Genomic DNA, 24,057 nt, shown 5'->3' with positions numbered 1-24,057 from the left:
TTTATGGCCTTATGGACTGAACAAAAACGTGGATATTTACACCGAAAACGTAGGAAATATTCAACAGGTTAGACAGGGTGTCTGCAGCGAGAAATGGAGCCACCGTCCCGGTCGAAAACCAGCGTCACTGTCGTTTTTTATTTATAAATAAATGATAGCTTGCAAAACTAGGATGCAACTTACTCTCTGCTCAAAGATAATTCCTTATTGTAGAAGAATATTTATTTTAACATTAAATTCCCACTTTGCCACTCCGTATCCCAATATCCACGATTTAAAACTGTTACCTGAGAGACGAGTGGCGCTTGGTCTCCTGACCGCGAAGTCAGAGTCGAGAACCGTGGAGCACAGCAGCACAAAACATGCCCTTCGGCCCGTCTGGTCCACTGAACAATTAATCTGTATTTGCATGTGTTTCATTTCTCCCATTTGTCTATAGTGGAGATAATAGGCTCGTCGGGCAACATTGACGAAGTTAGATAACGCTTATGTTAAGGACAAAAAGTCTGCGGCTCTGAGTCTCGCTCCGCGACTAATTCACAGCGAAGTAGGGGAGAGGAATCGCGCGGTGCTGAGAAGGGGTTCGTGAGTTCGGGGAACTGAACCGAGGTTCTGTGGGCAGGAACGTGATTCCCGGATGGTATGTTGCCTCCTGGGTGCCAGGGTCCGGAATATCTCGGACCGAGTTCTCAGCGTTCTTAAGCGGGAGGGTGAACAGCCTGGGGTCGTGGTCCATGTTGGTACCAGTGACATGGGCAGGACAGGCGACGAGGTTCTGCACAGGGAGTTTAGGGAGTTAGGTGGATAGTTTAAAGGGCAGGACCTCCAGGTGATAATCTCAGGATTGCGTGCTAGACCATACAATTTCCAGCATTCTATTCCATCTGCTATTTCTCTGCCCATTTTTCTAATCTGTAGCTTCATGCGTGGCACCTTGTCAACGGCCCTCTATAATCCAAGTACACAGCATCTGACTTTGGCTTCCTTTATCATGTGCCTCCAAGTACCGAGAAAACACATCCTTAACAATCGACTCCAACATCTTCCCAGCCATCGAGGTCTGACCAGCTGGCCTATAGTTTCCTTTCTTCAGTCTCTCTCCCTTCTTGAAGAGCGCAGTGACATTCGCAATTTTCCAATCTTCTGGAACCATTCCAACATCCAGTTATTCCTGAAAGGTTAATGTCTCCACAATCTCTTCACCTCCTTTATGTACCTGAAGAAACTTTTGCTATCCTCTTTAGTATTAGTGTCTAGCTTGCTTTCATATTCCACCTTTTGACTGTTTTTAGGTGCATTCTGTTGGTTTTTAAAAGTTTCCCAATTGTCTAACTTTCACTAATTTTTGCTCTGTTATTTCTCTTCTCTTTGGCTTTGACTTCTCTTGTTAGCCACAGTTGTGTCATTTTGTCTTTAGAATACCTCCTCCTCTTTGGGCCGTATATATTCAGTGCCCAATTTCCCCAGGATCAATAAAGTATATCTATCTATCTATCTATCTTCTGAATTGTTTCCAGAAACTCCAGCCATTGCTGCTTTTCTGTCATTCCTGCCAGTGTTCTTTTTCAGTTAATTCTGGCCATATCCTCTCTCAGGCCTCTGTAATTCATTTTACTCCACTGTAGTACTGATACATCTGACTTTAGCTTCTCCTTCTCAAATTTTAATATCATATTTTGATCACCCTAAGGTTTTTTTTTTACCTTAAACTCATTGCATACCTCCCAATACAGAATAGCTGGTCCCCTAGTTATCTCAACCACAACCTGCTCTGGTAAACCATCTCATAGGCATTCTAGAAATTCCACCTCTTGGAATCAAACAGCACCCTGATTTTCCCAATCTACTTGCATATTAAAATCCCCCATAACTATTGTAACATTGTCCTTTTGGCGTGCATTTTCTATCTCCCATTGTAATCCCAGGGTTCTGTTGTTTTAGATGTGATAGAGCAGGAGGGATTAAAGTGAGAGGATTGGCATTACTAGTCAGGGAAAATGGCATGGCAGTGTTATGGGTGCAACTGAGTAATAATAAAGATATGACCACATTAATGGCGCATGACCAAGTGGTTATGGTGTTCACCTAGTGATTCGAAGTTCGCTAGTTCGAGCCTTGGCTGAGGCAGCGTGTGTGTCCTTGAGCAAGGCACTTAACCATTGCTCTGTGACAACACCGGTGCCAAGCTGTATGAGTCCTAATACTCTTCCCTTGGACAACATCGGTGACGTGGAGAGGGGAGACTTGCAGCATGGGCAACTACCGGTCTTCCATACAACCTTGCCCAGGTCTGCGCCCTGGAAAACTTACAAGGCGCAAATCCATGGTCTCACGAGATTAACAGATTCCTATATAAAAAAAGGGCTATATTACAGACCATCCAATAGTCTGAGGGATTTAGAGGAACAAAATTCTAAAGAGATCACAGACTGTTGTAAGAAACATAAGGCTGTGACAGTAGGTGACTTCCACATATTCCACACATAACTTTCCACATATTGACTGGGGCTCCCATACTATAAAAGGACTAGATGGGATAGAGATTGTCAAATGTGTTCAGGACAGTTTCCTTAGTCAGTACATAGAAGTTCCAACAAGAGAATATGCAATACTTAATCTGCTATTAGGGAATGAGACGGGGCAGGTGACAGAAGTTTGTGTAGGAGAACACTTTGCATCCAGTGCTCATAATGCCATTTGTTTCAAGGTAATTATGCAAAAGGATAGGTCTCATAATCATAGTCATAGTCATAGTCATACTCTATTGATCCTGGGGGAAATTAGTTTTCATTACAGTTGCACCATAAATAATAAATAGTAATAGAACCATAAATAGTTAAATAGTAATATGTAAATTATTCCAGTAAATTATGAAATAAGTCCAGGACCAGCCTGTTGGCTTAGGGTTTCTGACCCTCCAAGGGAGGAGTTGTAAAGTTTGATGGCCACAGGCAGGAATGACTTCCTATGATGCTCTGTGTTGCATCTTGGTGGAATGAGTCTCTGGCTGAATGTACTCCTGTGCCCAACCAGTACATTATGTAGTGGATGGGAAACATTGACCAAGATGGCATGCAACTTGGACAGCATCCTCTTTTCAGACACCACCATCAGAGAGTCCAGTTCCATCCTCAAAACATCACTGGCCTTACGAATGAGTTTGTTGATTCTGTTGGTGTCTGCTACCCTCAGCCTGCTGCCCCAGCACACAACAGCAAACATGATAGCACTGGCCACCACAGACTCGTAAAACATCCTCAGCATCGTCCAACAGATGTTAAAGGACCTCAGTCTCCTCAGGAAATAGAGGAAATAGGTCTGAGGTTTCAGATTCTAAGTTGGAGAAAGGCCAGTTCTGGTGGTATCAGAAATTATCTGGCAAGTGTCGATTGGGACAGGTTGGTTACTGGCAAATGTATACTTGGGAGACTTTCAAAGGTGAAATTTGAGAGTACAAAGCTTGAATGTGCCTGCCAGAATAAACAGAAAGATAACAAGTGTGTAGCTTGGATTTCCAGCTTCTGCAGGTTTTCTCTTGTTTGAGATGTGTTTGCTGTTTTGAGACAAATCCCCAGTGCCTGACAAGGTACTCAGACCCTGTGCGAGCCAATCAGTAATTGCAGAGACCATAGCAGAGATGTTTAAATCATCCTTAGCAACAGGTGAGATAGCAAAGGATCAGAGGATAGCTGATGTTGTTCCATGATTAAAAAAGGTTCTAAGAATATGCCAAGAAATTATAGACTGGTGAGCCTGACATCGGTAGTGGGAAAGTCATTGGAAGACAATCTAAAGGACCAGGTATATGAGTATTTGGATAGACGGACTCATTGGGAATAGTCAGCATGGCTTCGTACATGGTAAATCATGCCAGCCAATCTTATAGAGTTTTTTGAGGAAGCTACCAGGAAAATTGATGAAGGCAAGGCAGTGGAGATTATCCATATGGACATCAGCAAAGCATTTGGCAAGGTCTCACTTTAGAGATTGGTCGAGGAGCTCTGTCGCTCAGCATTCAGGATGAGGTTGTAAATTGGATCAAACAGTGGTTTTGTGGGAGATGCCAGAGTGGTAGTAGATGGTTGCCCCTCTGACTAGAAGCCTGTGACTAGTGGAGTGCCACAAGACATGGTGCTGGGTCCATTATTGTTTGCCATCTCTATCAATGATCTGGATAATAATGTGATTAACTGGATCAGTAAATTTGCAGATGACACCAAGACTGGTGTTGTACTGGACGGTGAGGAGGGCTTTCATGGCTTGCAGAGGGATCTGCATCAGCTGGAAAAATGGCAGAAAAATGGCAGACAGAATTTAATGCAGAGAAATGCGAGGTTTTGCACTTCGGTATGACTAATTAGGTTCATTATTACACAGTGAACAGAACAAAGGGATCTAAGAATACACATCCATATTTCTTTGAAAGTGGTATCACAGGCATATAGGGTCTTAAAGGAAGCTTTTGACACATTGGCCTTCATAAATCAAAGTATTGAGTACAGAAGATGGGATGTTATACTGAAGTTGTATAAGATGTCGGTGAGGCCTAATTTGGAGTATTGTGTGCAGTTTTGGTCACCTACCTACAGGAAAGATGTAAATAAGATTGAAAGAGTACAGAGAAAATTTACAAGGATGTTGCACAGACTGGAGAACTGGAGTTATAAGCAAAGATTGAATGGGTTATAACTTTATTCCCTAGAACATAGAACACAGAGGGGAGATTTGATAGAGGAAAAGAAAATTATTAGGGTATAGATAGGGTAAGTGTGGGCATGTGGCCAAGTGGTTAAGGCATTGGACTAGCGACCTGAAGGTCATGAGTTTGAGCCCCAGCCGAGGCAACGTGTTGTGTCCTTGAGCAAGGCACTTAATCACAAATTGCTCTGCGACGACACTGGTGCCAGGCTGTATCGGCCCTTGCCCTTCCCTTGGACAACATTGGTGTCATGGAGAGGGGAGACTTGCAGCATGGGCAACTGCTGGTCTTCCATACAACCTTGCCCAGCCTGCACCCTGGAGAGTGAAGACCTTCCAAGCGCAGATCCATGGTCTCACAAGACTAATGGATGCCTTTCTAAGATAGGGTAAATGCAAGCAGGCTTTTTCCACTAAGGTTGGGTGGGACTACAACTAAAGGTCATAGGATAAGGGTGAAAGATGAAAGGTTTAAGACCATAAGACATAGGAGCAGAATTAGGACATTTAGCCCATTGAGTCTGCTCCACCATTCAATCATGACTGATCATATTTTCCCCTCCTCAAACCCATTTCCCAGCCTTCTCCCCATAACATTTGAAACCATGTCCAATCAAGAACCTATCAATATCTATCTTAAATATACTCAACAACCTGGCCTCCACTGCTGCCTGCAGTAACAAATTCCACAAATTTACCATTCTCTAATGAAATAAATTTCTCTGCATCTCTGTGTTAAGTGGATGCCCATCTGTTCTGAGGCTGTACCTCCTTGTCCTACACCCCCCACCATGGAGAAACATCCTTTCCACACCTACTCTCTCTAGGCCTTTTAACATTCAAAAGATTCCAATTAGATCTTTCCTCATCCTTCTAAATTCCAGCCAGTACAGACCCAGAACTATCAAATGCTCCTCGTATGATAACCCTTTCATTCCCGGAATCATCCTTGTGAACCTCCTCTGGACCCTCTCCAACGCCAGCACATCTTTTCTTAGATGAGGAGCCCAAAACTGTTCACAATACTCAAGGTGAGACCTCACCAGTGCCTTATAAAGCCTCAACATCATATCCTTGCTCTAGACCTCTTGAAATGAATGCTAACATGGCATTTGCCTTCCTCATCACCGACACAACCTGCAAGTTAAGCTTTTAGGTGTTCTGCACAAGGATTCCCAAGTCCCTCTGCATCTCAGATTCATGGATTTTCTCCCCGTTTAGAAATAGTCTGTGCATTTACTTCTACTACCAAAGCGCATGACCATACATTTTCCAACATTGTATTTCATTTGCCACTTTCTTGCCCATTCTCCTTATCTGTCTAAGTCCTCCTGCAGACTACGTGTTTCCCCAACACGACCTACCCCTCCATCAATCTTCGTATCGTCTGCAAACTTGGCAACAAAGCCATCAATTCCATCATCTAAATCATTGATATAAAGCATAAAAAGAAGTGGTCCCAACACTGACCCCTGCGGAACACCACTAGTCACTGATAACCAACCAGAAAAGGATCCTTTTATTCCCACTTGCTGCCTCCTACCAATCAGCCAATGCTCTAATCAATGCTCTAAGCAGGGTCCTGCGGAAGGGTTTTGGCCATAAACATCAACTGTACTTTTTTCCATAGATACTGCCTGACCTGCTGAGTTCCTCCAGCATTTTGTCTGTGTTGCTCGTATTTCCAGCAGCTGCATATTTTATCTTGTTTGTGATCATTTACCAAAATCTTGCTTTAAAATACAAAATCATAAAAGACACCATACCTTACTATAAATACAAGCCTGATTCAGTTTTAGAGTCAGGGTCCCACAAATTATATTATCATCTATCTGTTATTACAGATAGGACATTCTATAATAACCATCCAGATATAATAACACAATATTTAAACAAGCAAGAACAACTTACTTAATAGATAGAGCCATTCCAAACATATATAATGCACAGAAATCAGTAAGTGAAAACCACCAGAAATATGATGAATTAAAAGAGGAAATTGAAAGACTATGGAACATGAACAGAGTATATATTGTCCCGATAGTAATATCGACAACTGGTATCATCCCAAAGTTATGCACAATAACATTGAACAATTAGGCCTGCACAATAATATCTATGTAAAACTTCAGAAAGCCACAATACTATACATCACTAGAATAGTCCAAAAGTTCCTCACAATTGAGAAATGAGTGTGTTTGGCTATGCCCATACCTCAGGTTTTACCAGCTTGAGCCAAAAAATAATAATAATAATAATAAATATTGAGAACATGAGATTAAGAGTCATTGAAGGTGAGTCCACTGGTTGTGGAAACAGATTGGTGATGGGGCAAGTGAAGTTGAGTGAAACTTATCCCCTCTGGTTCAGGAGCCTGATGGTTGAGGGGTAATAACTGTTCCTGAACCTGATCATGTGAGTCCTGACACCCCCGTACCTTCTTCCTGATGGCAGCATTGAGAAGAGAGCAAGTCCCGAGTGGTAGGGTCCCCTGATGTTGGACGCTGCTTTCCTGCAACAACGTTCCCTATAGATGTCGTCAATAGTGGATAGACTGGGTCATATCCGCTACTTTTTGTAGGAATTTCCATTCAAGGTTATTGGTGTTTCCATACAAGGCTGTGGTGCACCAGTCAATATAATCTCCACCAGATACCTGTAGAAATTTTATAGAAGTATAGAATAATAGTGTCATTGGCAAATGTATAGATGTCACTTGGGCTGTGCCTAACCACACAGTCATCGGTGCAGGGAGAGTAGATCATTGGGCTAGGTACTCACCTTTGAGGTGTGCCAGTGTTGATCGTCAGCGAGGAGGAGATGTTATTTCTGATCTGTAATGACTGTGGTCTCCAATGAGAAAGTCAAGGATCCAGTTACTGATTGAGGTACAGACGTCCAAGTTTTGGAGCTGGCTGGTTAGAACTGAGGATATGATTGTGTTGAAAGCTGAGCGGTAGTCAATAAAGACCAACCTGATGTAGGTGACACTATTGTCCAGGAGATCCAAGAACGAGCGGAGACTCACTGAGATTTCATCCACAGTAGACCTATTGTGGCAAAAGACAACATCCAACAGTTTCAGGTCCTGGCTTAGGCAGGAGTTGATTCCAGACATAATCCTGAGATTATTACCTTTGAGGTCCTACTCTTTAATTTATCTCCTAGCTCCCTGAACTCGGCTTGTAGGATCTCAATATCACTTGGTTGCCTTTCATCAATATCATCTGGTTACATTTCATTAATATTGCTTGGTTACTTTTTTAGTCATAGTCATAGTCATACTTTATTGATCCTGGGGGAAATTGGTTTTTGTTACAGTTGCACCATAAATAATTAAATAGTAATAAAACCATAAATGGTTAAATAGTAATATGTAAATTATGCCAGTAAATTATGAAATAAGTCCAGGGCCAGCCTATTGGCTCAGGGCGTCTGACCCTCCAAGGGAGGAGTTGTAAAGTTTGATGGCCACAGGCAGGAATGACTTCCTATGACGCTCTGTGCTGCATCTCGGTGGAATGAGTCTCTGGCTAAATGTACTCCTGTGCCCAACGAGTACATTATGTAGTGGATGGGAGACATTGTCCAAAATGGCAGGCAACTTAGACAGCATTCTCTTTTCAGACACCACCGTCAGAGAATCCAGTTCCATCCCCACAACATCACTGGCCTTACGAATGAGTTTGTTGATTCTGTTAGTGTCTGATACCCTCAGCCTGCTGCCCCAGCACACAACAGCAAACATGATCGCACTGGCCACCACAGACTCGTAGAACATCCTCAGCATCGTCCGGCAGATGTTAAAGGACCTCAGTCTCCTCAGGAAATAGAGACGGCTCTGACCCTTCTTGTAGATAGTCTCAGTGTTCTTTGACCAGTCCAGTTTATTGTCAATTCGTATCCCCAGGTATTTGTAATCCTCCACCATGTCCACACTGACCCCCTGGATGGAAACAGGGGTCACCGGTACCTTAGCTCTCCTAAGGTCTACCACCACCTCCTCTTTTATTTATGTTTAGTGCAAACAATTAAATGGTGGAAATAGGAATATGTAAACAAGCACATGATAACCAATAAACCATTATAGACAGCTTTTATTTATTTATTTAGCGAACCACGTCACCCAGCAACCTCCAAAACCCCGATTATCTCCACCCTATTCACGAGGCAATTTTCAAAGACCAATATTAATCTACTCGGGACATCTTTGGACCATGGGGGGAAATGGGAGAAACCAGAGAAAACCCACATATTTCAGGGGAAGTACGTGGAGAGACTCCTTACAGAATTGCGCTGGAATTGAACTCTGAACTCTGGTACGCCGTGAGCTGTAATGGGGTCGTGCTAACTCCTACAGTACCATGCGCCTTAAAGTGAAGAAACAGACTTGATTATTTCAATTGCAAATAAAAATGAAAATAAGTGAACTTGAAGTAATTATACACAGAAATCTGGCATTCATACAAACATTACAAAAACATTGAAAAGATTCATTCCAACTTGGACTTTTTTATGTTCACCATTCCACACACTTCCTAATGTATTTCCTCATTTTCCTGTGAATGCCCAGAAGAAAATGAATCTCCAGGGTTGTAAATGGTGACAAAAATGTACTTTGATAATAACACACACAAAATGCTGGAGGGGAACTCAAAAGGCCTGGCAGCATCTACGGAAAAAAGTACTGTCAATGCTTCAGGCTGAAACCTTTCGACACAACTTACAGTTGACCCAAAATGTCGACTGTACTTTTTTTCAGAACATAGAACATAGTAAACACACAGCATAATACAGGCTCTATGGCCCACAAAGCTGTGCCGAACATGTCCCTACCATATACAGTAACCATATAACCATAAAACAATTACAGCACGGAAACAGGCCATCTTGGCCCTTCTAGTCCGTGCTGAACTCTTACTCTCACCTAGTCCCTCTGACCTGCACTCAACCCATAACCCTCCATTCCTTTCCTGTTCATATATCTATCCAATTTAACTTTAAATGACAACATCAAACCTGCCTCAACCACTTCTGCTGGAAGCTCGTTCCACACCGCTACCACTCTCTGAGTAAAGAAGTTCCCCCTCATGTTACCCCTAAACTTCTGCCCTTTAACTCTCAACTCATGTCCTCTTGTTTGAATCTCCCCCACTCTCAATGGAAAAAGCCTATCCACATCAACTCTATCTATCCCTTTCATAATTTTAAATACCTCTATCAAGTTCCCTCTCAACCTTCTATGCTCCAAAGAATAAAGACCCAACTTGTTCAACCTTTCTTTGTAACTTAGGAGATGAAACCCAGGTAACATTTTCGTAAATCTTCTCTATACTCTCTCTATTTTGTTGACATCTTTCCTATAATTCGGTGACCAGAACTGTACACAATACTCCAAATTTGGCCTTACCAATGCCTTGTACAATTTCAACATTACATCCCAACTCCTATACTCAATGCTCTGATTTATAAAGGCCAGCATACCAAAAGCTTTCTTCACCACCCTATCCACATGAGATTCCACCTTCAGGGAACTATGCACAATTATTCCTAGATCCCTCTGTTCTGCTGCATTCTTCAATGCCCTACCATTTACCATGTATGTCCTATTTTGATTAGTCCTACCAAAATGTAGCACCTCATATTTATCAGCATTAAGCTCCATCTGCCATCTTTCAGCCCACTCTTCTAACTGGCCTAAATCTCTCTGCAAGCTTTGAAAACCTACTTCATTATCCACAACGCCACCCATCTTAGTATCATCTGCATACTTACTAATCCAATTTACCATCCCATCATCCAGATCATTAATACCTTCGAAATACCTAGGCTTTACCCATAGTCCTCTATTTTTCTAAGCTCCATGTAGCCCTCCAGGAGTCTCTTAAAAGACCCTATCGTTACCATCTCCACCACCGCTGCCCGCAGCCCATTCCACGCACTCAACACTCTGCGTAAAACACTTACCACTGACATCTCCTCTGTACCTACTTCCAAGCACCTTAAAACTGTGCCCTCTCATGCTACCCATTTCAGCCCTGGGGAAAAGCCTCTGACTATCCACACGATCAATGCCTCTCATCATCTTATACACCTCTATCAAGTCACCTCTCATCCTCCGTCACTCCAAAAAGAAAAGGCCGAGTTCACTCAACCTATTCTCATAAGGCTTGCTCCCCAATCCAGGCAACATCCTTGTAAATCTCCTCTGCACTGTTTCTATGGTTCCCAAGTCCTTCCTGTAGTGAGGCAACCAGAACTGAGCACAGTACTCCAAGTGGGGTCTGACCAGAGTCCTATATAGCTGCAACATTACCTCTCGGTTCTTAAACTCAATCCCATGATTGATGAAGGCCAATGCACCGTATGCCTTCTTAATCAGAGAGACAACCTGCGTAGCAGCTTTGAGTGTCCTAAGGACTTGGACCCCAAGGTCCCTCTGATCATCCACACTGCCAAGTGTCTGACCATTAATACTACATTCTGCTATTTTCAGAGACGCTGCCTGGCCTGCTGGGTCCCACCAGCATTTTGTGCGTGTTTTACTTGGATTTCCAGCATCTGCAGATTTTCTCTTCTTTGTATTTTCATAACGAATTTACTTTGAACTTTGACTTTAGTTGAGCAGCAGAGCTAATTTAGTGACGAACTATTAAAAACATCTGGGATGAGGACCTACGTTGGTCGGGGTCAACAATGGGTGTTGCATCCCAGCTGATTACGTGATGTGCAGTCAGGGACCACGCAGTTCCTCGCTGATTTCACCGACTCAGGCATCGCGGGACACTGGAACATGAGGATAGCAGGCGGTGTGTGCTGCTCTTGGAAGAAGCCCTGTTGTCGAGGGACAATTCTCTCTCTTTCTTTTGATGATGAGTCGGAAAAGCAACACAGGAGATTGTACACTGGAAGCGTGAGTTGCTGGTCTCCGTTCTCATTGTTGTAAGAGTGATCACTCTCGTCCTCGCTGTGGAGAGCAAGAGCCTGTCTGAGATACCAAAGGAAAGGGTTATGGATCTACCTTTCATGGACTCTAAATCCAGGTGTCTCTGAGGAGCTTTTACCATTGCTTGCATGGTGGGGAGGGTCAATGTTTCTACAAGTGGGGGAGGAAGGTCGATGTCTCTACAAGTGGGGGAGGGGAAGGGGAGGGTCGATGTCTCTACAAGTGGGGGTGGGGGAAGGGGAGGGTCGATATTTCTACAGGTGGGGGGGAGGGGAGGGTCGATGTTTCTACAAGTGGGGGAGGGGAGGGGAGGGTCGATGTTTCTACAAGTGGGGGAGGGGGAAGGAGTGGGTCGACGTCTCTACAAGTGGGGGAGGGGGAAGGAGTGGGTCGATGTTTCTACAAGTGGGGGGGAGGGGAGGGTCAATGTTTCTACGAGTGGGGGGGAGGGGAGGGTCGATGTCTCTACAAGTGGGGGAGGGGGAAGGGGAGGGTCGATGTTTCTACAAGTGAGGGAGGGGGAGGGGAGGGTTGATGTCTCTACACGAGGGGGACGGGGAAGGGGAGGGTCGATGCCTCTACAAGTGGTGGAGGGGGGAGGGGAGGGTCGATTTTTCTACAAGTGGGGGAGGGGGGAGGGGAGTTTCGATGTTTCGACAAGTGGGGGAGGGGAAGGGGAGGGTCGATGTCTCTACAAGTGGGGGAGGGGGAAGGCAAGGGTCGATGTCTCTACAAGTGGGGAGGAAGGGGAGGGTCGATGTCTCTACAAGTGGGGGAGGGGGGAGGGGAGGGTCGATGTCTCTACAAGTGGGGGAGGGGAAACATAGAAACATAGAAAATAGGTGCAGGAGTAGGCCATTCGGCCCTTCGAGCCTGCACCGCCATTTATTATGATCATGGCTGATCATCCAACTCAGAACCCTGCACCAGCCTTCCCTCCATACCCCCTGAGCCCCGTAGCCACAAGGGCCATATCTAACTCCCTCTTAAATATAGTCTAGCCTCAACTGTTTCCTGTGGCAGAGAATTCCACAGATTCACCACTCTCTGTGTGAAGAAGTTTTTCCTAATCTCGGTCCTAAAAGGCTTCCCCTCTATCCTCAAACTGTGGCCCCTCGTTCTGGACTTCCCCAACATCGGGAACAATCTTCCTGCATCTAGCCTCTCCAATCCCTTTAGGATTTTATATGTTTCAATCAGATCCCCCCCTCAATCTTCTAAATTCCAACGAGTACAAGCCCAGTTCATCCAGTCTTTCTTCATATGAAAGTCCTGCCATCCCAGGAATCAATCTGGTGAACCCTCTTCGTACTCCCTCTATGGCAAGGATGTCTTTCCTCAGATTAGGGGACCAAAACTGCACACAATACTCCAGGTGTGGTCTCACCAAGGCCTTGTACAACTGCAGTAGTACCTCCCTGCTCCTGTACTCGAATCCTCTCGCTATAAATGCCAGCATACCATTCGCCTTTTTCACCGCCTGCTGTACCTGCATGCCCACTTTCAATGACTGGTGTATAATGACACCCAGGTCTCGTTGCACCTCCCCTTTTCCTAATCGGCCACCATTCAGGTAATAATCTGTTTTCCTATTTTTGCCACCAAAGTGGATAACTTCACATTTATCCACATTAAATTGCATCTGCCATGAATTCACCCACTCACCCAACCTATCCAAGTCACCCTGCATCCTCTTAGCATCCTCCTCACAGCTAACACTGCCGCTCAGCTTCGTGTCATCCACAAACTTGGAGATGCTGCATTTAATTCCCTCATCCAAGTCATTAATATATATTGTAAACAACTGGGGTCCCAGCACTGAGCCTTGCGGTACCCCACTAGTCACTGCCTGCCATTCTGAAAAGGTCCCGTTTATTCCCACTCTTTGCTTCCTGTCTGCTAACCAATTCTCTATCCACATCAATAGCTTACCCCCAATACCGTGTGCTTTAAGTTTGCACACTAATCTCCTGTGTGGGACCTTGTCAAAAGCCTTTTGAAAATCCAAATATACCACATCCACTGGTTCTCCCCTATCCACTCTACTAGTTATATCCTCAAAAAATTCTGAGATTCGTCAGACATGATTTTCCTTTCACAAATCCATGCTGACTTTGTCCGATGATTTCACTGCTTTCCAAATGTGCTGTTATCACATCTTTGATAACTGACTCCAGCAGTTTCCCCACCACCGACATTAGGCTAACAGGTCTATAATTCCCCGGTTTCTCTCTCCCTCCTTTTTTAAAAAGTGGAGTTACATTAGCCACCCTCCAATCCTCAGGAACTAGTCCAGAATCTAACGAGTTTTGAAAAATTATCACTAATGCATCCACTATTTCTTGGGCTACTTCCTTAAGCACTCTGGGATGCAGACCATCTGGCCCTGGGGATTTATCTGCCTTTAATCCCTTCAATTTACCCAACACCACTTCCCTACTAACATGTATTTCGCTCAGTTCCTCCATCTCACTGTGCCCTCTGTCCCCTACTATTTCTGGAAGATTATTTATGTCCTCCTTAGTGAAGACAGAACCAAAGTAATTATTCAATTGGTCTGCCATGTCCTTGCTCCCCATAATCAATTCACCTGTTTCTGTCTGTAGGGGACCTACATTTGTCATAACCAATCCTTTCCTTTTTACATATCTATAAAAGCTTTTACAGTCAGTTTTTATGTTCCCTGCCAGTTTTCTCTCATAATTTTTTTCCCCTTCCTAATTAAGTCCTTTGCCCTCCTCTGCTGAAATCTGAATTTCTCCCAATCCTCAGGTGAGCCACTTTTTCTGGCTGACTTGTATGCTTCTTCTTTGGAATTGATACTATCCTTAATTTCTCTTGTCAGCCACGGGTGCACTACCTTCCTTGATTTATTCTTTTGCCAAACTGGGATGAACAATTGTTGTAGTTCATCCATGCAATCCTTAAATGCTTGCCATTGCATATCCACCGTCAATCCTTTAAGTGTCATTTGCCAGTCTATCTTAGCTAATTCACGTCTCATACCTTCAAAGTTACCCCTCTTTAAGTTCAGAACCTTTGTTTCTGAATTAACTGTGTCACTCTCCATCTTAATGAAGAATTCCACCATATTATGGTCACTCTTACCCAAGGGGCCTCCCACGACAAGATTGCTAATTAACCCTTCCTCATTGCTCAAAACCCAGTCTAGAATACCCTGGTCTCTAGTTGGTTCCTCGACATGTTGGTTCAAAAAACCATCCCGCATACATTCCAAGAAATCCTCTTCCTCAGCACCTTTACTAATTTGGTTCACCTAATCTACATGTAGATTGAAGTCACCCATTATAACTGCTGTTCCTTTATTGCATACATTTGTAATTTCCTGTTTAATACCATCTCCGACCTCACTACTACTGTTAGGTGGCCTGTACACAACTCCCACCAGCGTTTTCTGCCCTTTAGTGTTACGCAGCTCTACCCATATGGATTCCACATCTTCCCAGCTTACGTCCTTCCTTTCTTTGCGTTAATCTCATCTTTAACCAGCAGCGCCACCCCACCTCCCCTTCCTTCATGTCTATCCCTCCTGAATATTGAATATCCCTGAACGTTGAGCTCCTGGAGCCATGTCTCTGTGATCCCAACTATATCATAATCATTAATAACAATCTGCACTTTCAATTCATCCACCTTGTTACAAATGCTCCTTGCATTGACACACAAAGCCTTCAGGCGCTCTTTTACAACTCTCTTAGCCCTTATACAATTATGTCGAAAAGTGGCCCTTTTTGATGCTTGCCCTGGATTTGCCAGCCTGCCACTTTTACTTTTCTCCTTACTACTTTTTGCTTCTACCCTCACTTTACACCCCCTGTCTCTCTGCACTGGTTCCCATCCCCCTGTTGTGACCTAATCTCCTCACGCCTAGCCTCTTTAATTTGATTCCCACCCCCCAACCATTCTAGTTTAAAGTCACCTCAGTAGCCCCCCGCTAATCTCCCTGCCCGGATATTGGTCCCCCTAGGATTCAAGTGTAACCTGCTCAGGGGAAGGGGATGGTCTGTGTCTCTACAAGTGGGGGAGGGGGAAGGGGAGGGTCGATGTCTCTACAAGTGTGGGAGGGGAAGGGGAGGGTCGATGTTTCTACAAGTGGGGGAGGGGAAGGGGAGGGTCGATGTTTCTACAAGTGAGGGAGGGGGAAGGGGAGGGTCGATGTTTCTACAAGTGGGGGAGGGGGAAGGGGAGGGTCGATGTTTCGACAAGTGGGGGAGGGGGAGGGGAGGGTCGATGTTTCTACAAGTGGGGGAGGGGGAAGGGGAGAGTCGATGTTTCTAAAAGTGGGGGAAGGGAAGGGGATGGTCCATGCCTCCACAAGTGGGGGATGGGGAAGGGGAGGGTCGATATCTCTACAAGTGGGGGAGGGGGAAGGGGAGGGTCGATGTTTCTACAAGTGGGGGAGGGGGAAGGGGAGGGTCGATGTTTCTACAAGTGGGGGAGGGGGAAGGGGAGGGTCGATGTCTCTACAAGTGGGGGGAAGGGGAGGGTCGATGTCTCTACAAGTGGGGGAGGGGGAGGGAACGGTCAATATCTCTACAAGTGGGGGAGGGGGAGGGGATGGTCTATGTCTCTACAAGTGGGGGAGGGGAAGGGGAGGGTCGATGTCTCTACAAGTGGGGGAGGGGAAGGGGAGGGTCGATGTTTCTACAAGTGGGGGAGGGGAAGGGGAGGGTCGATGTTTCTACAAGTGGGGGAGGGGGAAGGGGAGGGTCGATATTTCTACAAGTGGGGGAGGGGGAAGGGGAGGGTCGATGTCTGTACAAGTGGGGGAGGGGGAAGGGGAGGGTCGATGTCTCTACAAGTGGGGGAGGGGGAAGGGGAGGGTTGATGTCTCTACAAGTGGGGGAGGGGGAAGGGGAGGGTCGATGTTTCTACAAGTGGGGGAGGGGGAAGGGGAGGGTCGATTTTTTTACAAGTGGGAGAGGGAGAAGGGGAGGGTCGATTTTTCTATGTGGGGAGGGGGAAGGGGAGAGTCGATGTCTCTACAAGTGGGGGAGTGGAAGAGGAGGGTCGATGTCTCTACAAGTGGGGGAGGGGGAAGGGGAGGGTCGATGTTTCTACAAGTGGGGGAGGGGAAGGGGAGGGTCGATGTCTCTACAAGTGGGGGAGGGGAAGAGGAGGGTCGATGTCTCTACAAGTGGGGGAGGGGGAAGGGGAGGGTCGATGTTTCTACAAGTGGGGGAGCGGAAGGGGAGGGTCGATGTTTCTGCAAGTGGGGGAGGGGGCAGGGAAGTGTCGCTCTACAAGTTGGGGAGGGTCGATGTTTCTACAAGTGGGGGAGGGGGCAGGGGAGGGTCGATGTCTCTGCAAGTGGGGGAGGGGGAAGGGGAGGGTCGATGTTTCTACAAGTGGGGGAGGGTCGATGTTTCTGCAAGTGGGGGAGGGGAAGGGGAGGGTCGATGTTTCTACAAGTGGGGGAGGGGGGAGGGGAGGGTCGATGTCTCTACAAGTGGGGGAGGGGGAAGGGGAGGGTCGATGTTTCTACAAGTGGGGGAGGGGGAGGGGAGGGTCGGTGTTTCTACAAGTGGCGGAGGGGGGAAGGGAGGGTCGATGTCTCTTCAAGTGGGGGAGGGGGAGGGGAGGGTCGATGTTTCCACAAGTGGGGGAGGGGGAAGTGGAGGGTCGATGTTTCTACAAGTGGGGGAGGGGGGAAGGGAGGGTCGATGTCTACAAGTGGTGGAGGGGGGAGGGGAGGGTCGATGTCTCTGCAAGTGGGGGAGGGGGAAGGGGAGGGTCGATGTTTCTACGTGGGGGAGGGGGCAGGGAAGTGTCGCTCTACAAGTGGGGGAGGGGGAAGGGGAGGGTCGATATCTCTACAAGTGGGGGAGGGTCGATGTTTCTACAAGTGGGGGAGGGGGAGGGGAGGGTCGATGTCTCTACAAGTGGGGGAGGGGGCAGGGGAGGGTCGATGTCTCTACAAGTGGGGGAGGGGGAAGGGGAGGGTCGATGTTTCTACGTGGGGGAGGGGGCAGGGAAGTGTCGCTCTACAAGTGGGGGAGGGGGAAGGGGAGGGTCGATATCTCTACAAGTGGGGGAGGGTCGATGTTTCTACAAGTGGGGGACGGGGCAGGGGAGGGTCGATGTTTCTACAAGTGGGGGGAAGGGAGGGTCGATGTTTCTGCAAGTGGGGGAGGGGGGAAGGGGAGGGTCGATGTTTCTGCAAGTGGGGGAGGGGAAGGGGAGGGGAAGGGGAGGGTCGATGTCTCTGCAAGTGGGGGAGGGGAAGGGGAGGGTCGATGTCTCTACAAGTGGGGGAGGAGAAGGGGAGGGTCGATGTTTCTACAAGTGGGGGAGGGGGAGGGGAGGGTCGATGTCTCTACAAGTGGGGGAGGGGGAAGGGGAGGGTCGATGTTTCTACAAGTGGGGGAGGGGAAGGGGAGGGTCGATGTTTCTACAAGTGGGGGAGGGGGGAGGGGAGGGTCGATGTCTACAAGTGGTGGAGGGGGGAGGGGAGGGTCGATGTCTCTGCAAGTGGGGGAGGGGGAGGGGAGGGTCGATGTTTCTACAAGTGAGGGAGGGGGAGGGGGAGGGTCGATGTTTCTACAAGTGGGGGAGGGGGAGGGTAGGGTCGATGTCTCTTCAAGTGGGGGAGGGGGGAGGGGAGGGTCGATGTTTCTACAAGTGGGGGAGGGGGGAGGGGAGGGTCGATGTTTCTACAAGTGAGGGAGGGGGAGGGGGAGGGTCGATGTTTCTACAAGTGGGGGAGGGGAAGGGGAGGGTCGATGTCTCTGCAAGTGGGGGAGGGGGAAGGGGAGGGTCGATGTCTCTGCAAGTGGGGGAGGGGGAGGGGAGGGTCGATGTCTCTACAAGTGGGGGAGGGGGAAGGGGAGGGTCGATGTTTCTACAAGTGGGGGAGGGGAAGGGGAGGGTCGATGTTTCTACAAGTGGGGGAGGGGAAGGGGAGGGTCGATGTCTCTACAAGTGGGGGAGGGCGGAGGGTAGGGTCGATGTCTCTTCAAGTGGGGGAGGGGGGAGGGGAGGGTCGATGTCTCTACAAGTGGGGGGAAGGGAAGGGGAGGGTCGATGTCTCTACAAGTGGGGGAGGGGAAGGGGAGGGTCGATGTTTCTACAAGTGGGGGAGAGGGAAGGGGAGGGTCGATGTTTCTACAAGTGGGGGAGGGGAAGGGGAGGGTCGATGTTTCTACAAGTGTTTGAGGGGAAGGGGAGGGTCGATGTTTCTACAAGTGGGGGAGGGGAAGGGGAGGGTCGATGTTTCTACAAGTGGGGGAGGGGAAGTGAAGGGTCGATGTCTCTGCAAGTGGGGGAGGGGGAAGGGGAGGGTCGATGTCTCTACAAGTGGGGGAGAGGGAAGGGGAGGGTCGATGTTTCTACAAGTGGGGGAGGGGGCGGGGAGGGTCGATGTTTCTACAAGTGGGGGAGCGGATGGGGAGGGTCGATGTTTCTACAAGTGGGGGAGGGGGAAGGGGAGGGTCGATGTTTCTACAAGTGGGGGAGGGGGAGGGGAGGGTCGATGTCTCTACAAGTGGGGGAGGGGAAGGGGAGGGTCGATGTCTCTACAAGTGGGGGAGGGGAAGGGGAGGGTCGATGTCTCTACAAGTGGGGGAGGGGAAGGGGAGGGTCGATGTCTCTACAAGTGGGGGAGGGGAAGGGGAGGGTCGATGTCTCTACAAGTGGGGGAGGGCGGAGGGTAGGGTCGATGTCTCTTCAAGTGGGGAGGGGGGAGGGGAGGGTCGATGTTTCTACAAGTGGGGGAGGGGAAGGGGAGGGGAAGGGGAGGGTCGATGTCTCTACAAGTGGGGGAGGGGGGAGGGGAGGGTCGATGTCTCTTCTAGTGGGGGTGGGGGGACGGGAGGGTCGATGTTTCTACAAGTGGGGGAGGTGGGAGGGGGAGGGTCGATGTTTCTACAAGTGAGGGAGGGGGAAGGGGAGGGTCGATGTCTCTGCAAGTGGGGGAGGGGAAGGGGAGGGTCGATGTTTCTACAAGTGGGGGAGGGGGAGGGGAGGGTCGATGTCTCTACAAGTGGGGGAGGGGGAAGGGGAGGGTCGATGTTTCTACAAGTGGGGGAGGGGGAGGGGAGGGTCGATGTTTCTACAAGTGGGGGAGGGGGAAGGGGAGGGTCGATGTCTCTGCAAGTGGGGGAGGGGGAAGGGGAGGGTCGATGTTTCTACAAGTGGGGGAGGGGAAGGGGAGGGTCGATGTTTCTACAAGTGGGGGAGGGGAAGGGGAGGGTCGATGTCTCTGCAAGTGGGGGAGGGGGAAGGGGAGGGTCGATGTCTCTACAAGTGGGGGAGAGGGAAGGGGAGGGTCGATGTTTCTACAAGTGGGGGAGGGGGCGGGGAGGGTCGATGTTTCTACAAGTGGGGGAGGGGATGGGGAGGGTCGATGTTTCTACAAGTGGGGGAGGGGGAAGGGGAGGGTCGATGTTTCTACAAGTGGGGGAGGGGGAGGGGAGGGTCGATGTCTCTACAAGTGGGGGAGGGGAAGGGGAGGGTCGATGTTTCTACAAGTGGGGGAGGGGAAGGGGAGGGTCGATGTCTCTACAAGTGGGGGAGGGGAAGGGGAGGGTCGATGTCTCTACAAGTGGGGGAGGGGAAGGGGAGGGTCGATGTCTCTACAAGTGGGGGAGGGCGGAGGGTAGGGTCGATGTCTCTTCAAGTGGGGAGGGGGGAGGGGAGGGTCGATGTTTCTACAAGTGGGGGAGGGGAAGGGGAGGGTCGATGTCTCTACAAGTGGGGGAGGGGGGAGGGGAGGGTCGATGTCTCTTCTAGTGGGGGAGGGGGGACGGGAGGGTCGATGTTTCTACAAGTGGGGGAGGTGGGAGGGGAGGGTCGATGTTTCTACAAGTGAGGGAGGGGGAAGGGGAGGGTCGATGTCTCTGCAAGTGGGGGAGGGGAAGGGGAGGGTCGATGTTTCTACAAGTGGGGGAGGGGGAGGGGAGGGTCGATGTCTCTACAAGTGGGGGAGGGGGAAGGGGAGGGTCGATGTTTCTACAAGTGGGGGAGGGGGAGGGGAGGGTCGATGTTTCTACAAGTGGGGGAGGGGGAAGGGGAGGGTCGATGTTTCTACAAGTGGGGGAGGGGGAAGGGGAGGGTCGATGTTTCTACAAGTGGGGGAGGGGGAGGGGAGGGTCGATGTTTCTACAAGTGGGGGAGGGCGGAGGGTAGGGTCGATGTCTCTTCAAGTGGGGGAGGGGGGAGGGGAGGGTGTATGTCTCTACAAGTGGGGGAGAGGGAAGGGGAGGGTCGATGTTTCTGCAAGTGGGGGAGGGGAAGGGGAGGGTCGATGTTTCTACAAGTGTTTGAGGGGAAGGGGAGTGTCGATGTTTCTGCAAGTGGGGGAGGGCGGAGGGTAGGGTCGATGTCTCTACAAGTGGGGGAGGGGGAAGGGGAGGGTCGATGTTTCTACAAGTGGGGGAGGGGGAGGGGAGGGTCGATGTTTCTACAAGTGGGGGAGGGGGAAGGGGAGGGTCGATGTCTCTGCAAGTGGGGGAGGGGGAAGGGGAGGGTCGATGTTTCTACAAGTGGGGGAGGGGAAGGGGAGGGTCGATGTTTCTACAAGTGGGGGAGGGGGCGGGGAGGGTCGATGTTTCTACAAGTGGGGGAGGGGGAAGGGGAGGGTCGATGTTTCTACAAGTGGGGGAGGGGGAGGGGAGGGTCGATGTTTCTACAAGTGGGGGAGGGCGGAGGGTAGGGTCGATGTCTCTTCAAGTGGGGGAGGGGGGAGGGGAGGGTGTATGTCTCTACAAGTGGGGGAGAGGGAAGGGGAGGGTCGATGTTTCTGCAAGTGGGGGAGGGGAAGGGGAGGGTCGATGTTTCTACAAGTGTTTGAGGGGAAGGGGAGTGTCGATGTTTCTGCAAGTGGGGGAGGGCGGAGGGTAGGGTCGATGTCTCTACAAGTGGGGGAGGGGGAAGGGGAGGGTCGATGTTTCTACAAGTGGGGGAGGGGGAGGGGAGGGTCGATGTTTCTACAAGTGGGGGAGGGGGAAGGGGAGGGTCGATGTCTCTGCAAGTGGGGGAGGGGGAAGGGGAGGGTCGATGTTTCTACAAGTGGGGGAGGGGAAGGGGAGGGTCGATGTTTCTACAAGTGGGGGAGGGGAAGGGGAGGGTCGATGTCTCTGCAAGTGGGGGAGGGGGAAGGGGAGGGTCGATGTCTCTACAAGTGGGGGAGAGGGAAGGGGAGGGTCGATGTTTCTACAAGTGGGGGAGGGGGCGGGGAGGGTCGATGTTTCTACAAGTGGGGGAGGGGATGGGGAGGGTCGATGTTTCTACAAGTGGGGGAGGGGGAAGGGGAGGGTCGATGTTTCTACAAGTGGGGGAGGGGGAGGGGAGGGTCGATGTCTCTACAAGTGGGGGAGGGGAAGGGGAGGGTCGATGTTTCTACAAGTGGGGGAGGGGAAGGGGAGGGTCGATGTCTCTACAAGTGGGGGAGGGGAAGGGGAGGGTCGATGTCTCTACAAGTGGGGGAGGGGAAGGGGAGGGTCGATGTCTCTACAAGTGGGGGAGGGCGGAGGGTAGGGTCGATGTCTCTTCAAGTGGGGAGGGGGGAGGGGAGGGTCGATGTTTCTACAAGTGGGGGAGGGGAAGGGGAGGGTCGATGTCTCTACAAGTGGGGGAGGGGGGAGGGGAGGGTCGATGTCTCTTCTAGTGGGGGAGGGGGGACGGGAGGGTCGATGTTTCTACAAGTGGGGGAGGTGGGAGGGGAGGGTCGATGTTTCTACAAGTGAGGGAGGGGGAAGGGGAGGGTCGATGTCTCTGCAAGTGGGGGAGGGGAAGGGGAGGGTCGATGTTTCTACAAGTGGGGGAGGGGGAGGGGAGGGTCGATGTCTCTACAAGTGGGGGAGGGGGAAGGGGAGGGTCGATGTTTCTACAAGTGGGGGAGGGGGAGGGGAGGGTCGATGTTTCTACAAGTGGGGGAGGGGGAAGGGGAGGGTCGATGTCTCTGCAAGTGGGGGAGGGGGAAGGGGAGGGTCGATGTCTCTACAAGTGGGGGAGGGGAAGGGGAGGGTCGTTGTTTCTACAAGTGGGGGAGGGGGCGGGGAGGGTCGATGTTTCTACAAGTGGGGGAGGGGGAAGGGGAGGGTCGATGTTTCTACAAGTGGGGGAGGGGGAGGGGAGGGTCGATGTTTCTACAAGTGGGGGAGGGCGGAGGGTAGGGTCGATGTCTCTTCAAGTGGGGGAGGGGGGAGGGGAGGGTGTATGTCTCTACAAGTGGGGGAGAGGGAAGGGGAGGGTCGATGTTTCTGCAAGTGGGGGAGGGGAAGGGGAGGGTCGATGTTTCTACAAGTGTTTGAGGGGAAGGGGAGTGTCGATGTTTCTGCAAGTGGGGGAGGGCGGAGGGTAGGGTCGATGTCTCTACAAGTGGGGGAGGGGGAGGGGGAGGGGGAGGGGGAGGGGGAGGGGGAGGGGGAGGGTCGATGTTTCTGCAAGTGGGGGAGGGGAAGGGGAGGGTCGATGTTTCTACAAGTGTTTGAGGGGAAGGGGAGGGTCGATGTTTCTGCAAGTGGGGGAGGGGGAGGGGAGGGTCGATGTTTCTGCAAGTGGGGGAGGGGGAAGGGGAGGGTCGATGTTTCTTCAACTGGGGGAGGGGGAGGGGGAGGGGAGGGTCGATGTTTCTGCAAGTGGGGGAGGGGAGGGGGAGGGGGAGGGGAGGGTGTATGTCTCTACAAGTGGGGGAGAGGGAAGGGGAGGGTCGATGTTTCTGCAAGTGGGGTAGGGGAAGGGGAGGGTCGATGTTTCTACAACTGGGGGAGGGGGAGGGTCGATGTTTCTACAACTGGGGGAGGGGAGGGGGAGGGGGAGGGGAGGGTCGATGTTTCTACAAGTGGGGGAGGGGAGGGTGTATGTCTCTACAAGTTGGGGAGGGGAAGGGGAGTGTCGATGTTTTTGCTGCTGTTTCTGTGTGGGAGTGGAGGGCGCTCTGGGGTTGTGAAGTTGTTATTCATCCCTGGGATTTCTTGTTTCATGTCTGTCTGTGAGGAGCAATAATTTCCGGATGTATATCCATTCTCTGTAGTGGTTTATGGAGCAGAGGCTGTTTCCGGAGAGGCAGGCTCCCCCTCTCCACGCAGTTGAGCAATCGGAAGGAACGGCGGAGACCTATACCATTTGGCACCAGCGGCACCGCAAGTTTTGCCGGTCAGCATTGAAGTCAACGTCGGCGTATCCCCACCACGGCATTATTATTTCCCGTCAGAATCACCGTATCTGCAGACACGCTTGTGCCTCGCATCACTTTGTGGACATACAATCAATCTCTGAATGTAAGCTACGTTTTGTATTGATATTTATTGTGTTTTTACTGTTGATATTCTCTGATTTATCTATTGTGTATCTTTTGTTTGCGCTGAATCGGATCTGGGATATCAACTATTTCATCCTTCACACTTTCGTCCTGGAAATGAAATTAAACAATCTTGAGTCGAGAATCTTTA

The 24,057-nt window shown here is 49.8% G+C and overlaps 1 long non-coding RNA gene across 1 annotated transcript in view; it reads left to right on the top strand.

Moving 5' to 3' along the window:
* The first annotated feature begins 23,584 nt into the window (after positions 1-23,584).
* Positions 23,585-24,057, top strand: part of LOC140194400 (uncharacterized) — a 24,281-nt gene continuing 23,808 nt past the window's right edge. The window contains exon 1 of the long non-coding RNA XR_011885233.1: positions 23,585-23,886. This is a non-coding gene — a long non-coding RNA (uncharacterized lncRNA). The remainder of the gene's footprint in view (positions 23,887-24,057) is intronic.

Source organism: Mobula birostris, chromosome 1, assembly GCF_030028105.1.
Source record: "Mobula birostris isolate sMobBir1 chromosome 1, sMobBir1.hap1, whole genome shotgun sequence".
In the NCBI taxonomy this organism is placed as follows: domain Eukaryota; kingdom Metazoa; phylum Chordata; class Chondrichthyes; order Myliobatiformes; family Myliobatidae; genus Mobula; species Mobula birostris.
The sequence above is the reverse complement of the archived record's forward strand: the minus strand, read 5'-3'. Positions and strand labels throughout refer to the sequence as shown.